The 16,506-nt window shown below is 35.8% G+C and overlaps 1 pseudogene; it reads left to right on the forward strand.

The window, feature by feature from the left end:
* Window positions 1-16,506, forward strand: part of LOC117017587 (eukaryotic translation initiation factor 4B-like) — a 112,808-nt pseudogene that overhangs the window by 16,652 nt on the left and 79,650 nt on the right.

The following is a 16,506-nucleotide window of genomic DNA, read 5'->3' on the forward strand; positions in this document are numbered from 1 at the left end:
TCCATTCAGCATTCCTCAGCAGGAGCCACAATTTCTTTGACAAAAATAGATACTGTATTGGAACATTCAGTCAATGGAGTAATCCAATTGTCTGAACATTCTTTTCTGCTTTGTCATTTACATTTTAATAAATCCCAAAATATGTCAAGCTGTATCAAGTTGTACCAAGTGAAACTAATAACATGCAGTTACCAGATGCAATAAGGAAATCATAACATGCAAGTCCTGTGAATACATCAACATTTGGCTTGTATGTATTTTTAGGTTCCTACATTTTAAATATGGATACTGTTCAAACTAAAAAATGGATATTTAGCAAAATCTTACTATGATCAACATTCTGTTAGAATATTCAGTTTTCATAAAGAAAGCTGTGAGAAGGTGGTGTTCTAATTAATTGATCTAGGAATACTGGCATCTGTTAACCCAAGAATGACATTATATAGCTAGCAAAATGTGGAATGTTAAATTATATTATGCCTATTTCTTTGCCAGTTTCTCTCCATTTAGGAGGCTCAGATAATCACATTGTAAAATCTTTTGACATCCCATGATGCCAAAATTTCAGACAAAGCAGTCGTGAAAAAGATTGTATGTGTATATATGTACTGGTATTATTATTATTATTATTATTATTATTATTATCATTATTGTAATTATTTTTTATCCTATATGCATAACTTACCCCAAGCATGTATTGGCCACCACCTGTTTCAACACTTTGACAAATGTATTATCCTGGTTTGACAGAGCCCACTGAAGTTTTACAATGTGCCAGAGCTATAATGATGTGGCATGAATCTCAGCATGATAGAAGACCCTGAAGTGTCAGGTACGTGCCTAGCGAGGAGAGTTCTTCAAGGATGAGACTATTCAGACTCATCTACTAGTAAAATCACTTGGGACACGAGGCTCGAACTTAGATCTGGTTATACCTTCCGTACCTCATTCCCTAAGTAACTTAAGTTAGCTCATCAGAAAGCTCTCATTTAGGCTTCTCCTCTCAACCCGATGATTATTACCCCATGAGATATTAACTGCCAACGGACCAGAGTTATTTCCTGACATGAGGTAAATCTAATTAGTGTCAAACTTGTAACAAACTCAAGGACTAAAAAGAACCATTTGTTTTTTGCTCATGCTTAGAGCAGTTTAAATGCTTGCCACAGGGATTGTCAGTAGCATACCACTATCACTACACGGGAGCAAGTATTGTGTTGAGGAGAGTGATAGCATAGGATACAGTAGCGGAATTGAGAAAATAAAAATGCAGTAGAATTGTAATACACAAGTGAGTGAGGTCACCAGAATTTCTGATTTCTAGAGTTTTCTCTTCCTCTCCCCGCAGTGTGATAACCAGTAGATTTATTGGGTAAGTATGACCTAGCCAATAGTAGAATAATAACAATATCTTGAAGACCTCTAGAGAAGGAGGTCTTCCCCATTCACTTAGAATATGAGAAAACACTTGCTCTCATAAAGTACTACCATGATTATGGAATAATGGGTTAGGGCTCTGAATGGTACTCAATGAACTTGAATTAATCAACTAATGATCTCAATCAACATTAGGAAGGATTTCAGTAAATATGTCATATAGTGAAGGTCACATGGCACAGTTGAGAGTTTTATTTTCGTACATCAAAGGTCCCATGTTCTAGATCTAACTTAATCAACAATTATTTTCTTTAAAATTTCTAGAGTTCAGTTAGCTCTTCTGTATAATGAGAAACATAATAATTGACTAGTTCTTATTTTACAAAGATATTGAAAGTATATACAATAAAATGTTTTAAGAACTCTCTTACTGCTTTTAACATTCTCTCCTTCTGTTTAACTTTTGACACTTTTAAATATAATGTGTCTTGCTATAGGTCTTTTTGGGTTCATCTTTTTTGGAACTCTGGGCGTTCTGGATCTGGATGTCTGTTTTCCTCCCCAAGTTGGGGACGTTTTTAGCCATTATTTCTTCAAATTCAAAGATTTTTGCCCCTTTCACTTTCTCTCTTCCCCTTCATGGGCCCCTATAATGTGAATGCTCGTCTGTTTGATGCTGTCCCATGAGCCCCTTATGCTATCTTCATTTATTTTTAATTAGTTTTTTTTTTTCTTTTTGCTGCTTTGATTGGGTGAGTTTCACTGCCTTGTCTCAAGTTAACTGATCCTTTCTTCTGTTTTGTCTAGTTTGCTTTTGAACCCCTTTAGTGTGTTTTTAAGTTCATTTATTATATTTTTCGTCTCTGTGACTTCTATTTGTACTTTCTTATATTTTTCCATCTCTTTTTTGAAGTTTTTAATATGCTCATCCATTCTTCTCCCCAGTTCAGTAAGCATCTTTTTGACCATTACTTTGAACTCTTTATCAGGTAAATTACTTATCTCTGTTTCATATTTTTTTCTGAGGTTTTATCTTTGATTTGGAACATATCCTTGTTTCTTTATCTTGTTTGACTCCCTGTGTTGGTTTCTATATAGTAGACAAAATAGCCATCACTCCTAGTCTTGTAGGAGTAGCCTCATGTAGGAGGTGAAACTTATGACTTAACCCTACCACAGATCTCTGTTGTCTCTCAAATGTTTGTGCTTGTCCAAGCAGCCTATTATATTTTTAATAGCTCCCAGTAGTTTAGAATGTGTCAAGACCTGTCAGCATCCCTAAAGGGAGAATCTCAGCTCCTAGGCTTAGGCTCTTTGGAAGTCAGATCTTCAGGCAGCAACTTTTACAAATATATATAGTCCTGTGGGCTGCAAGTGTTAACTCTGCTGGTCAGGTGATCTGGCAACATCCCCTGGGTGACAGTTGTAAAAATCGGGGCTCCAGATGAATGTATAAGTTCTTTTTCTGGGAGGTACCAGTGAGCTGGAACAAGGCTGTGGGAGAGCACCAAGATGACATTCACAACCTACTGTTCTTGAGGACACCTCCATAGTCCACTAGATGTGATGTATGCTAAACCTGAACTCTGCCCCTCAGGCCAAATCTCAAGGACAAGCAAATAGGCTTCTTTCACAGAAAGACTGGGTACTGTGCCCCAGTCTGCTGTCTGCACAGTACCCCAGGGTTGGCAGCCTGCCAAGAACCATCTCTCTCTGTCTCTCTGATTGCCAAAGTCCTGTGGGACCCAGAAATACAAGACCTACTGAGTACCAGAGCCAAGTGATAAAGATTACATACAATTGGCTTTTAACCACCCAGGTTAATAGAGAAGAGTAGGAATGCAGATGTTATTATTTTTTTTTAATTTATACTTTTTTTTCAGAACTCATTTTTGAAATATGCTTCAGGTAAATTTCCTTTTGTATTCTAGATTCAATAATGAAGAAACCATAGAGGCCATCTATTCTATCTTTTGCTTGAATTTTCTCTGCTAGCCTATAATGTACCACCTCATGGATCATCAATTCCACATTTGGACAAATAGATAGCTTAAATACTTTTTCTTTATATTGACGCACAAGAGGCTCTTACATCATTACTGGTTTTACCCATGGATCACACAGTGTAAGTATGATCTCTTTTTATCAGTCCTAAAGATATTTAAAGTAAGAAATCATGTTCCTTGCAGAGTGTTCTTTTTTTCTAGATTACACACACCTGGGCTGGTTTTATTTCAAATCACTCGTCCTGTGGTATTATTTCAAATACCTTGATTATTCTTGTTAATCTCCACATTCCAGTTTGTTTATCTGCCTTTTAAAATGTGTTACTCAGAATTGACTACAATTTCCTGGATATGGACTGATAAATGGAGTACAAAATGTAAAAATCACTTTAAATTTTTTTCTTAAGTACTGGATTTCTATGACTCAAATTTCATATTAATCATCTTGGCAACCATTTAGCAGTGTAGACCCATATCATCTTACTATCTATTGAAACATTTAAATCTGTTTTGTACTTACCACTGTCAAACACCATTTTTCTCATTCTTAGATTCCGCCATTATTCTGTCTCCCAATATATTTTTATTCTAATTAAGATATCTGATATATTAGATATTTATCTTGGTGTTATCTTATTCACATATTTGACTCAAAGTTTTCCAAAGAAGATTTTAAGAAGGCTTGTCAAGTGGCTTGTTGAAGTTTGGATCTCAAATGTCATTTCCCAAAACTGCCAGTCTAATAACTGTAAAAGAAAGAAATGAATTTAATCGGTCACATTTTTGTTTTTCATTTTTGTTTGGTCTCATATTTACATTAGTTTTTCTTAACAGCTATGATGGTGGGAAGCAGCCATCTAGATGAATGATGAATGGCAAGGGAAAGTTGGTTTGGGATCAATATTTTACTTCAGGTAATCAAAAGAGGCAACACTTCACATGTGAAGAATTGAGATCACTATTGCGTGTTGATGTTTTAAATAACTGGATTTTCTGTTCTTCTTCTCTTTGGTATAAATAATCCTTCTTGAAAGAGAAGATTTAGCATAAAATGAGTTGGAAATCATTTTGTCCTTAGTATATAAGGATATTAATATGTCTATACATTCTTACACTTACCTATCTCACATAATAAAGTAAACGTAAATGTGTTATATATATACACACACACACAATTTGGTTTCTCACTGTCATAACAGTTCCCTATAGGAGGAAATTCCCTATAGGAGGAAGGGAGATACATAAGGTATGGTCTGGCACCTATTCAAGGGGTTTAGTTATCAAAGTGCCTAAAGATACTCATAATAAGGCATTTAAACTCAATTCATATTGTTAAAAACAATTGAAATGTATGACAAAGCATTTCTACAATCTTGCCCCAGAGGATAGAATTATTTATTTTTTAATTAAAGTTTATTGGGGTGACAATTGTTAGTAAAGTTGTGTAGGTTTCAGGTATACAATTCTGTAAATCATCTATATATATCATATTGTGTGAGGACAGAATTCTTAACAAGTCTCCAGTGTACTATGCTCTTGGATGGTAGTGTTATCCAGGAACATTGAAAGTCCTCTTTTTATTCTTTTTCTTACTCTTTCTGTACTAAGACTTTACAATTCTTTTTTCTATACTCCATTTTTTTTTCTTTTTTCTTCTTTCTTTCCTTCTTTCTTTCTTCCTCCCTTTCTTTCTTCTCTCCCTTCCTCATTCCTCTCTTTCTCTATTCTTCTGTCCCTTTTTTCTTCTTTCTTTTCCTTCCTCCCTCCCTTCGCATATCTTTCTCTCTCTCTCTCTCTCTCTCTCTCTCTCTCTCTCTCTCTCTCTCTCTCTCTCTCTCTCTCTTTCTCTTTTATTAATTATCTGACAAGTTATGGCTCTTTTCACTGACCACAAACATTTAAGAGATATTGCTACTTGAGTTTGATGTGATTTTATTTCTTATGCTACTACTGTTCTCTCAAAACTTCATCTTTAAATAAACCTATGTTAAAATAAAAGAACTCACTCATCCCTTCTCTTCCAATAATTAACATCACTCACTTTCATTATTCTCCTTGTGAGCATCACTCCTATTCTCTAAGTGGTTCTTAAACTGGAATGTGCATCAGAATAATCTTGGAGAGCTGTTAAACCACAGACTGCTAGGTCCCATCCCCAGAGTTTCTGCTTCGTAGGTCTGAGGTAGACACCTAGGTTTTGCATTTCTATCAACTTTCCATGTGTTGCTGCTAGTATTGGTCCTGGGACCACATTTTGAGAACCACTGCTCCAATCCCAAACTATTATTTCATTCTCCTTCAACCATTTCCTCAATGGGACAAATATTAGCAGTTTCTTTAATCTTCTTTAATAATATTTATTCCCAGAACTTTTAATCACTGTGGTGGTTGTTCTTTGAAGTATTTCCAAATCCATCTTTTTTTGGATGGCTAGAACTGGACTCAAGACTGTAGCTAATTCTGACATAATAAAAATAACAACCCCTTATATTTCTATGATGTATTTCTCCCAAAGGGATATAGTAGTACTTTCTTATCTATTATCTTGTTTGTCTGCCTAATATCCATATGATATTATCTCATTTTGGTAAAAGAGATATTTGAGGGAAGAGATATTGAGCAATTACTCTGAAGATATGCAAGACAAGACTTGAACTCTGCTTTCCTAACTCCTAGTTCACAACTTTATTTGAAATCTTGGAAGATTTCTTTAATTTCTAAAATACAAAATCTAGTTCAGCTCTTTGAATCCAGGTAAACTGTTTTTTGTTGTTGTTGTTTTTTCTATTTTTAATTTTTTTCTTTTTTTTAATTAGTGTCAGGTGTACAAAACAATGTAATAGACATTTATCATTTATATCCCTCGTGCAGTGATAACCCCCCTCCCCCCATCTACTACCCCTCTGACATCACATACAGCCAGGTAAACTGTTTTGATAAATACACTGTCAAAAAAAATTATATATATATTTTTTTATTTTGAGTAAAAGTTCTTATTGACTGTTCAGATACACGCTAAGCCTAATTTAAAGAATTCCATTCAAACAATATGAAATTTTAAAACTCTTTTCACCTCGAACTTTATTTCTATGATCACAAATAATTGCTTTTAACTGTAATCTCACCTTTGGCTTTTAGTTCAGTAAACATTTTAATTTTGGTGCAGTTTGTCCTACAGTTTCTCCTGTAGTAAAATAGCTTTCTACTTGTTCTACAAATTGGTTATGACATTCATTGTTTCATTTTTACAATCTTAGTATTCACAAGATAATTAGGAATATCTATATTTGTCATTTACCTGGTTTTACATACTTACATGTTTCCAAAAACAAAAGTGAGAGAGATTAGAGAGAAAGCAGTTTCTCAACATACCAATTTTATTTTTTACATAATCTCAAAGTCCTTTAGCTCCTTAAGCTCTCTGCCTTTCTTATATCCTGTCCTATCTTCCCATCATGATAAAAGAAATGAAGAGTCTGATAGCTTATAAAAAAATAAAGCTGGATTAGATGGATTTTTAAGGGTCCCATTGTTTGCCCCTACACAACTGTTACAAAAATGAAAGGCTCCAACTTTCAAATGACATACAATTTGCCATCACAGGGTATTAGAAGGAATCCCATTTATTACCACCAAGGAAATAAATAACATCAATGTACTGAATGTCTTTCATTCACAGTAGACTAAGCAAATGAATTTGAATCAATGGAATACTTTATATGTTATTATATATATCTACCTTATAAATAGCCACTTAGCTGCTTGCACAGAGCAATATAATGTGTTATGCTTCACCAAGCATTCTATTACTTTAAAAAAGTAATAGAATAAACTGGCAAAATATTTTAATGGCTTGTTACATATTTTGTACTTAATTCATCCAATAAACATTAATTGAGGACCTACTATATCCTGGAAATACAAATATGAATAACACATGATCCTGGTCTTCAAAGTGCTCACCTAGTAAGGGAAAATAGACTTGTAAAGACATGATTGCCCTTCTCTGGCTCTAAACAGCATTCAATCCCAGGAAAATTAATGGTGTGAGTTTCTGTCTGATTTACACATGGGGAAAAAAGTTGAAGAGACTGGTGAAAATACCTAGAGGAAAATAAAAAATGAGAATTTGCATAAAGATTCATGTCAATGCCTTCTACTGGCCTTCTCCAGATAATACGTTAAGAAAAACATAATGAGGAAGGTTGGCCTGGGCAGGAATGGTGAACGTTGTGTTCCAAAGTCAAATAGAAATAGCTTTAAGATCATCTAGAATGTTGTGTTTCCATTCTTTCTGGTCTTATGCATAATAAAATCAAACACATTAAAAATATTTGGGGGGAATCACTAGCAATGGGAAACACGTTCATTCTTCAAATTATGTTTCTATACCCAAGACAGTCCATTTACTTAGGTAATAGTACAGCCTTTCCTTTATATATGAAGATGGTTTGACTGACCCACATTTAGTTGAATACATGTCAAAGATGCACATGGGTGCACCTACATTTTCTTTAAATAAGGGTCCCATTTCCTTTAAACAATGGCATTTTCTAGTATGGGATCTAGACTGGACTATAGGAGATCATGGTACTAGGGAGAATCAAGTGTTTGTGGAGTATAAGCTAATGGTTTATCTAGGGATTGAATTTAGAACCTCATAAATACCAAGTCCAAACCAGCTGATTGTAGAGCCATATAATGAGTGAGATAATCTTCTTGCTTTTAATTTTTCAGTGTCTTTTTTAAAAAGCACAACCCCAACACAACACTTTGATTGAGATTAAATACTGATTTTGAGATCCCCAAGGTGGTAACAGTGACCTTCTTCAGATCTTTAAAAGAGAAGAGGTTCTATAGCCTGTGGATATCAACTTCATTACATGTTCAGCCAGAGGACCTCAGAAAGGAAATAATATCCCTCTTAGAGCTAATGCTCAGAAAAGTTTTATAAGTTGTTTTTGAACCTTAAATAAAGTCATACAAAAAAATCACGTTTATCTGAAGTCACACATTTTTACCTTTATAAACATAACTTCTTTCCATTGTCAGCCTTACATATCATCTTGCATTCTCCAAGATTTTTTTGCAATGATTATAGTCCTACTAGCTAACAACCATGAGAGAGTAATTTACCTTTTCAACTGATGGTTTTGTTTATAAAGTTCTGTTATCAAGAACTTTTAAAGTTTTGTTATCAAACTCTGAAAATGCGTTTCTTGTGTGCGTGACCAGTTTGGGATCAAGGCATTGCTGAGTTCTGACTGGCCAATTTACTTATGGCCTGACTGCCAGTCAGTAATGCCCATTCACAAAGGCATGATATGAATTCATCATGTTTGCTGTAAGGAAGTCTTGCATGCTTTTTATTTTGTATGTAATTTATAATCACGTTTTCTTGCATCTGGCTAAATATCTGACCATGTGTAATTCCATGAATACTAAAGGGCAAATGCTCTAAATATGCGCATATTTTTATTGTTTTTGTATAACGGATACAAGTTACCCTTCTATGAATAAAGTGTTGGCATATATACAGTGACTTTGTGTTAGGCCAGGGATTATTTATTGGGAGTCAACAGAAGCTCTTGCATAACTGAGACCATGGTGGAGCCTCTCTTGTACGGTTGAACAGAACTTTCTTCAGCATTATTTCACTCAATAGTGCCCATTCCCAACCTTTAGTCTATCCCATATCTCCTCCCTTTAGAGCCTGAGGCTCAGCTCTCTGTACCTATCAGAAAATAACAAATAGATTAATGCTCTTTAAGGTATTATTTAATAAGGTGGGTTCCTCCCATGGGTATTCATACTTTAATAAAGGAACTTTGAAGATTGAAAAGATTGAAAAGATCTCAGAGAAAAATTCTCCAATGATTGGTTTTTCTGATACCATGGCAGATTTGTGTGGTAAAGGCGGGGGCGGAGGGGATATACCGGTTAAATCACTTCTATTCATATTTCTTACCACCATTTGCCTGTGAAAAACTGGCAAGCAGCAGAAGTTTATCTTTTGAACCCACAACTTTAACTTTCTACACTCTTTGCTCTCAGTAATCTGAATACTCGGTTTCTTCCACCTGCCTTCAAACCCAACACCACTTAAGTTTAAATGGTGATGTCCCAGAAACAAGGCTTTTCTCTCCCATTAAGCATCTCCATTATTGCTGTGTCAGCAGACCTAGAAAACTTCACTCCTACCCACAGAGCGAAGTACAAAAAATATATTATTTTTTTGGAATGTACATGATGTCTCTCAGATACCCCATTCTGCATCCTAAAAAGTTCACATGAATAACGAAGAGTTACTGCAGTGTCTCAGAGTTCTCGATGCACCTTCTCCCTTTGCTTTTTCAGTTCTTGAGAATTTTGACCACGGGCATGGCCCTTAGAGATTATCTATACAACTACACCTGCCTTCTCCCATTTTTCAAAGTGTCAGCTTTAACCATCCCATTTGTTTTTATAAATTCAACTGGAAGTACATTTACAAATAGATATCCGATAAGAACCAGAAGCACAGATAGACTGACTCCCACCCATCACATTTAATTCCATTTAACTCCTACTCTGCTTCAATGGCTTGATACATCCAAAAGGGTGGTAACATTACATTGGTACAGGACTTAGACATAGGCATGCATATTCTTGTGTAAAGCCAAGTTGGGACTTCCATTAGTCAAATTGTTTCCTTAAATTCTAAGTGCAGAAAATTTAACTGCAAACAAAAGCTACTGACAGGTTAAAGGTTTATAGGATTTATTGCAGACGTTCAGGATGGAGATTGATGGCATACTCATCATTGGCTCCTTTTTGCCTTGTGTTCATTTTTCTACTTATTCAGGTTTGTTATTTATTCATTGAACTATTTTTTCCCTTTTGACCATATCTCTTTCTTCATTTATCATGTTATTCTCTGGATTGTACTTCTTACTGTCTGCCTAGATTGTTTTCAGTGTACATGCAACATTATCAGTACTGGTACTGGACCATTTGCCATCCTCATACAGTCCTGGAAACATCTGATTGAAGGGTAGACATGCCTTTAAGTGGTCATTTTATTTAGTCCCCTGCTGTCAAGTCACTCTGCCCATGATCAACTGCTATCATCATTCAAATCTGAATAGAAACATCAATTCCTTAAGAAAGCCTCCTCTGACCTCCCCCAATTAGATTCTGTCCTTTTCTTTGTGTTCTCATAACTGGCAGTAATGTTTTCTTACCATTCATGGTTTAAAATTATATATTTGGGTGAGGATTTGATAAATGTATGCTCTTTCCATAGGACTGTGAGCTGCAGAGTGTACAGATGTGTATATTTCATTCACCACTGAATCACTACTTCTTCACTCAATGCCTAGCTCATATTGATAAATGTTAGTTCATAGTTATTATTGTTATGACTACTGAGGTCTATGATAAGATTTATTTTTATTATAAAATCAAACCTTACTAGTATATATATTCCTTACTATATATATGGTAAGGAATATATATATTCTGTATATAGTAAGGAATATATATATTCTGTATATAGTGAGGAATATATATATATATATATATATATATATATATATATATATATATATTTCCGTCGCTCATTCTCTCATTTATTTATTCAATACAGCTATCAGACAAATAACAACAAATAATGTTGTTTGACTACTATGTTTAAGCCCCTTTTCAAGCAAACAAGATTGAAACAGTCAAAAACTCTGCCTGTTGAAGAAACTTGTAATTGTTTAGGGGAGAAGTGCAGGTACACAAATTATTCTAATATAAAGAGATTACTAAGTGCCCAAGAGTGTTAGAGAGCACTTACAGATTGGAGACCTAGGGGCGGCTTCATGGAGGAAGTTGCCTTTAGCCGAGACTCAAAGGTAATAGGTAACTTGGACAGGTAGAGATTGAAAGGAATAATACTCTAGAGGGAGAATAGAGTGAGACCAAAAGTTTGTGTCTATCTCTTGAATGCAATGTGCATGTATAGGAGACAGTATCTTAGTGATCTCGAAAGGGAGATAAAGCTGAAAGTGGAGACTGAAACACGTTCCTAGAACTTGTATGCTCATTACAGGAGCTTAGATTTTTATTCTTAGGCCAGTGTGAAATGATTGGAGGCCTATAAACATGATGATCTCATCTGAATTTTGTATTTGAAAGATTAATTTGGCATCACTGTGTTTCAGGGTTAAGTTGACTGCTGTGCTGATCATGGCAACTCCCATCTCTGATGCCTGTGTCCTTGTCCCTGTGTCTTAGTGTCAGAGGGCCTAGACTCTAACCCCTGATGCCCTGGCTTGGGGTCAGCTGCTAAATTCCCGTCACACTGATTATCTGCAGTTTGAAACTCTGCTTATCACCTGTGTGGCCTCAGTGGACACACTTAATCTTGGTCTCTTTTAATAAATGGACTACTCATGAGACATCTTTTGAGCCCAGTTTTCTTTCTTCTATTTTTAGATGAGGAAACTGAGGCTTGTGACAGAACTGATTTTCAAACCCAGGTCTTCTGAGCTCTTTTCTGTCATAAGTTTTACAATCCCTCTTATCTTTAATAAAAATAAAAAGAATGAGTACAAGTCAAAACAAAGCAGTTAAAATTTATTGAGTGTACATCCTCCATTCTAAGGGTTTTTATATGTAATGAATCATTTAACGATCACACACACAAAAAAATTGTGAGGTAGGTACTATTTAACAGGTGAGAAAACAATGATAAGAGCATTTAAGTAATGTGCCTCATCATGAAGCTATTAAGCAGAAGAGTCTCAATAGAAATGCTGACAGTCTGACTCTTGAGCCTGTGCTTTACTGCTGTGCTATTGGCGCCCAAATTAAGGGACATACATAGGTGAATGCACCTATTCATTGTCCCATATACAATAGGTGTCCAATAAATGTTGCCTGAATGTCAGTTCACTCTTTGATCTCAGCTAATGCTGTATGCATCTTACTCGTCCTTTGCCTTAGACCAGTTCTGTGGTCTGCAATTTGTTCTCCAGAAGCTCAAACACAGGTGATCATCCTGAGATTAATGGCTCTACCATGGTCCATTTATGTTTGGTTCCTCATCTACTGTCAACCCCAAAAGTCTATTGTCACTTATTTCTCTTTTCAACATGGTCTTTCCAATCAAATTCAGCCTTCCTTGTTCTAGTGATTTATGGACGGCATTTGCTCTTCTGCACTTGCGGTAGATATGGTCTGTGGAATAGGTCCGTGTAACCACTCTCTGGGGAATAAACCTTTTAGGAGCCTGTACCTCTTCTATCAGCATTGTATGGGCTTCCAAAGATTATCAAGAAAGACTATTTGAAATGGCAAGCAACTCACTTAAAAATTCAAAAAAAGGTATTGAATTAAAAAGGCAAAAACTAATAGCTATCGCATATCTACCATATTATGCCAGGAACTATACATTTTCACACACATGTCTAATTTAGTAATCACAACAATCATGAAAAAATTACTATCTCATTTTACAGATCAGAAATTAGATTTAGAAAAGTAAAGATGCCCATGGTCACACTAGTTAGTAGGAGAACTGCAGTATAAACATAGGCGTGTCTGACTTCAAGATCACCTATTTGATTAACAAACACTTCTTAAGTGCCTACTATGAGCTAAGCACTCTGTTAGGCCCTGGCAATGTGTTAAGTAGGCAAGATAGGCATGGCCCCTGTCTGTAAAGAGTTCACAATCCAGCAAGAAGAATAGATAACTGTATAAATAACAACATAAAGTATGATAAATGTTGTGATGGAGGAAATGAAATCAATGTGACCCTTCTTTACATTCCATAAGTGGCATAAAGTGCCTGCCTTAAATTTAAAATTCGATATATATATATATATATATAGATAGATAGATAGATAGATAGATAGACAGACAGACAGATAGATCTCATATTTAATGGAGTAAATGTTTTCTTCCCTCGAATCTTTATTCCTCATTGTTTTACTCCAAATTGCTAAGGAGTTTATTTGAATAACTCAGGTTCCTAATAATATGTAAAGCACCACGATATCTATCATTGAAAAATTTTTAAAATATAAACATTTATGATCCCAGGACAATAGAAGCTCACAACTGGCAATAGTTGTGGGCAATATAAATGCTAGGAAATTCTAGGAAAAGCTTATAAAGAGGTTTAGTTTTCATACAATAAGTTCCCTTTGCATGAGCGATCAGGGAAAGCCAGCTAGCATGGGTTGGTGCTTCAGCGATGGCTGTGGGCCATAAGAGGAGTTTGTGCCTGGTCTTGTTTATAATTTATCTGAGGCTTCTTGAGCTCAGCCCAGCCATATGGACTCTTCCTCTCAAATATCAGACCTGATCTTTTCAAATAAAACAGTACAAAGCACATGAAAATCTTTGATCCAACTGTTTACTTTGCATTTGTGTGTGTTGGGGGAAATGGGGACAAAGGAAGGATTGATCAGGCCTTGCTGTGGGTGGCCAGTGCAACCACTGAGCATGTTAGAGAAAAATTGGGAGCATTCTGAGCTGACACAGTGGGTTCCTGTCAGCTCTCAGACCCCCCAGTGCTCCAGCTAAATTCTGTCCTCTTGTTCTGTGCTCCTCCTTTCAATCTCTTGTCCATCAGGGGGCAGTTCCTGAGATCTGCGGCCTTGGCATTCTGCTGGTCAAGCCATCCGTCTGCCTCAGGACAGGTCAGACACCTTTCCGTAGGACTGTTCTGGAAAAGAAACTTCTGTACGTCTCTGAGTAATAACATCTTCCTTTTTCATGAGCACCTCATATTTTCAAAGCATTTCACATAAATTAAATTATTTTATTTACATCCTTCTGAAACAGGTGGTTATGTATATCCTCTCTCTGTCTCTCACACACACACATACAAACACACACACACACACACACACACACACACACACACACAGAGAGAGAGACATTTCTACTACACAGTTTAGAAAACTGAGAGTTTTGGGTACAGGAAGGAGGAATCTTTAACTGATTCCAGACACTTTCACCAGATGATCTCATTAACCTTCTGAGAAGTCCCATGAAGGAGGTAAGATTTGCCCATTTTAGAGATAAAAAGTACTAAAGTTCAAAGAAGTTAAAAGCTATCTGGTTCATTCATAATAGATATTGATACCTGTTATCATATCCCCAAAGGGGAGGAGTTATGATTCAAACTCACATCCAGGATACTGACTCCACGGCCTGTTCATTCTCCTCCAGTGCTGCCAGTGGCCTGAGGTTGCAAAGCTGAGCTCCCCACAGGACTTTTATCCTCTGACTGTCAGCTCAGTGTTCTAATTGCCTCCACCAACTACCCAGTGCAAAGGAACTATTGCTCTCAGGAAAATCCTCCTTTATGTCTGTTTTCCCTTATATTTGTGTTTAGGAGAGACAAAGACCATCTAAAAGGAAAATTGCCAAAAAAAACTTGAGATGAGTAAATGAAAGGAAATCACATGGGCAGAACACACAGTGTTCTGAATGGAGATTCAGGAACCTTCTTATGTTTAAGAATGACAATATAGCAATGAATTGCACCTTCTTTTAACTCAACAGAAGAGCAACTATGATTACTTAGTAAACACAGCGGATAGAGCATATAGGATCCTCAAGTGTTAATGTAGAATTGTCCTCTTTTTCTCAGCACCAGGTCACCTTTCTTCCCTCACTCCCCACACCAATCCAGCCCCCAGATAAAACTGTTGCACATTAAGTTCTTGGTCTCTGGATACTTCAGGGATGGCACTAGAGAGGAATGGAATTTAGAAATCCATTACAAGCACAGTACATAAAGCTTAATAAATTGCAGTGTCTAGTGAAATTAAATGCCTCTTTTAAAAAATTCAGTTATTCCTAGATTTCAAAAACAAATGAGGCATTTTAAAAAATGAAGATAAAACATGATTGTCCCATGTTTATGAAACATAATTTAAAAATATCTACTCGGTGTGTGTGTGTGTGTGTGTGAGAGAGAGAGAGAGAGAGAGAGAGAGAGAGAGAGAGAGAGAGAGAGTCTAGGTACTGTAATTTTAATTGCTTGTAATCTAACTTGCTTTTTTGCTCCTTTTTCTTTCTTTCTTTTCTTTCTTTTTTTGTATCAGTTAATCTGTTGGTTACATTTTCAGCTTTTCTTTGCTTCTGGTTTCATTTTCAGATGAAAAAATGCTAGGCACACAGTGCTGCTGTCTGGTTGCCATGGCGACCACAGCCTATTATCCTGCCTTGTCATTCATCAAGAAAGAATTGCACTTGACATAGGGAGAGGAAAATGCCTGCAGTCTGCAGCATAGAAGGAAAAAAGGTTTTCTTTTCTTCTATGTATGTAAAAGATCTTTAATGCCTATTTAGTTACATGTTTTATTTAGCATTATTTATTACTTGTAATGACAATAATTAATATCTGTAAAAAATACATCCTCTCCCCTCAAAGTATTTAACTTGCAATTTGTTCATTTGACTTGCTTTCCCATTTCAAACCTATATCTAGTGTTGCAACCCCACCTCCCTATCACAGATGTTGCTTCCATTCCAGTAACAGGAATAGCCAAAAGATTATATTCTCCACAGAGAATGATCATAGTAAAGGTAGTTAAGTTCACCACTTCTTCCTAAAATTGTGTTTTATAATCAACAGTTCTTTTGTCCTACTTTTTCATTATTATTATTAAATTTATCAAGGTGACAGTGGTTAGTAAAATTATATAGGTTCCAACTGTACAATTCTGTAATACATCATCACTGTGTGCTCACCACTCAGAGTCAGTTGTCCTTCAGTCACCATATATTTGACCCCATTAACCCTTTTCTACCACCCTCCTCCCCCCTTACCCTCTGGTAACCACTAAACTGTTGTCAATGTCCAGGAGTTTCTGTTTGTTTGTTTGTTTGTTGCTTTCAGTTTTATATACCATTATGAGTGAAATCATACAGTTCTCGACTTTTTCTGTCTGACTTATTTTGCTTAGCATGGTAATCTCAAGATCCTGCTATTCTTGGTAATTAGTGTGGTGATACATATCGATCAATAATTGAAAATAACTTTTCATTAAGTGACTTCTCCAAGTGCGCAATGCTTATGAAAGATATCATTAGCAAATAATGCAAAATTATGGCTATTTTTCCATTAGATAAT

Source organism: Rhinolophus ferrumequinum, chromosome 25 (assembly GCF_004115265.2).
Source record: "Rhinolophus ferrumequinum isolate MPI-CBG mRhiFer1 chromosome 25, mRhiFer1_v1.p, whole genome shotgun sequence".
NCBI classification, from domain to species: Eukaryota; Metazoa; Chordata; class Mammalia; order Chiroptera; family Rhinolophidae; genus Rhinolophus; species Rhinolophus ferrumequinum.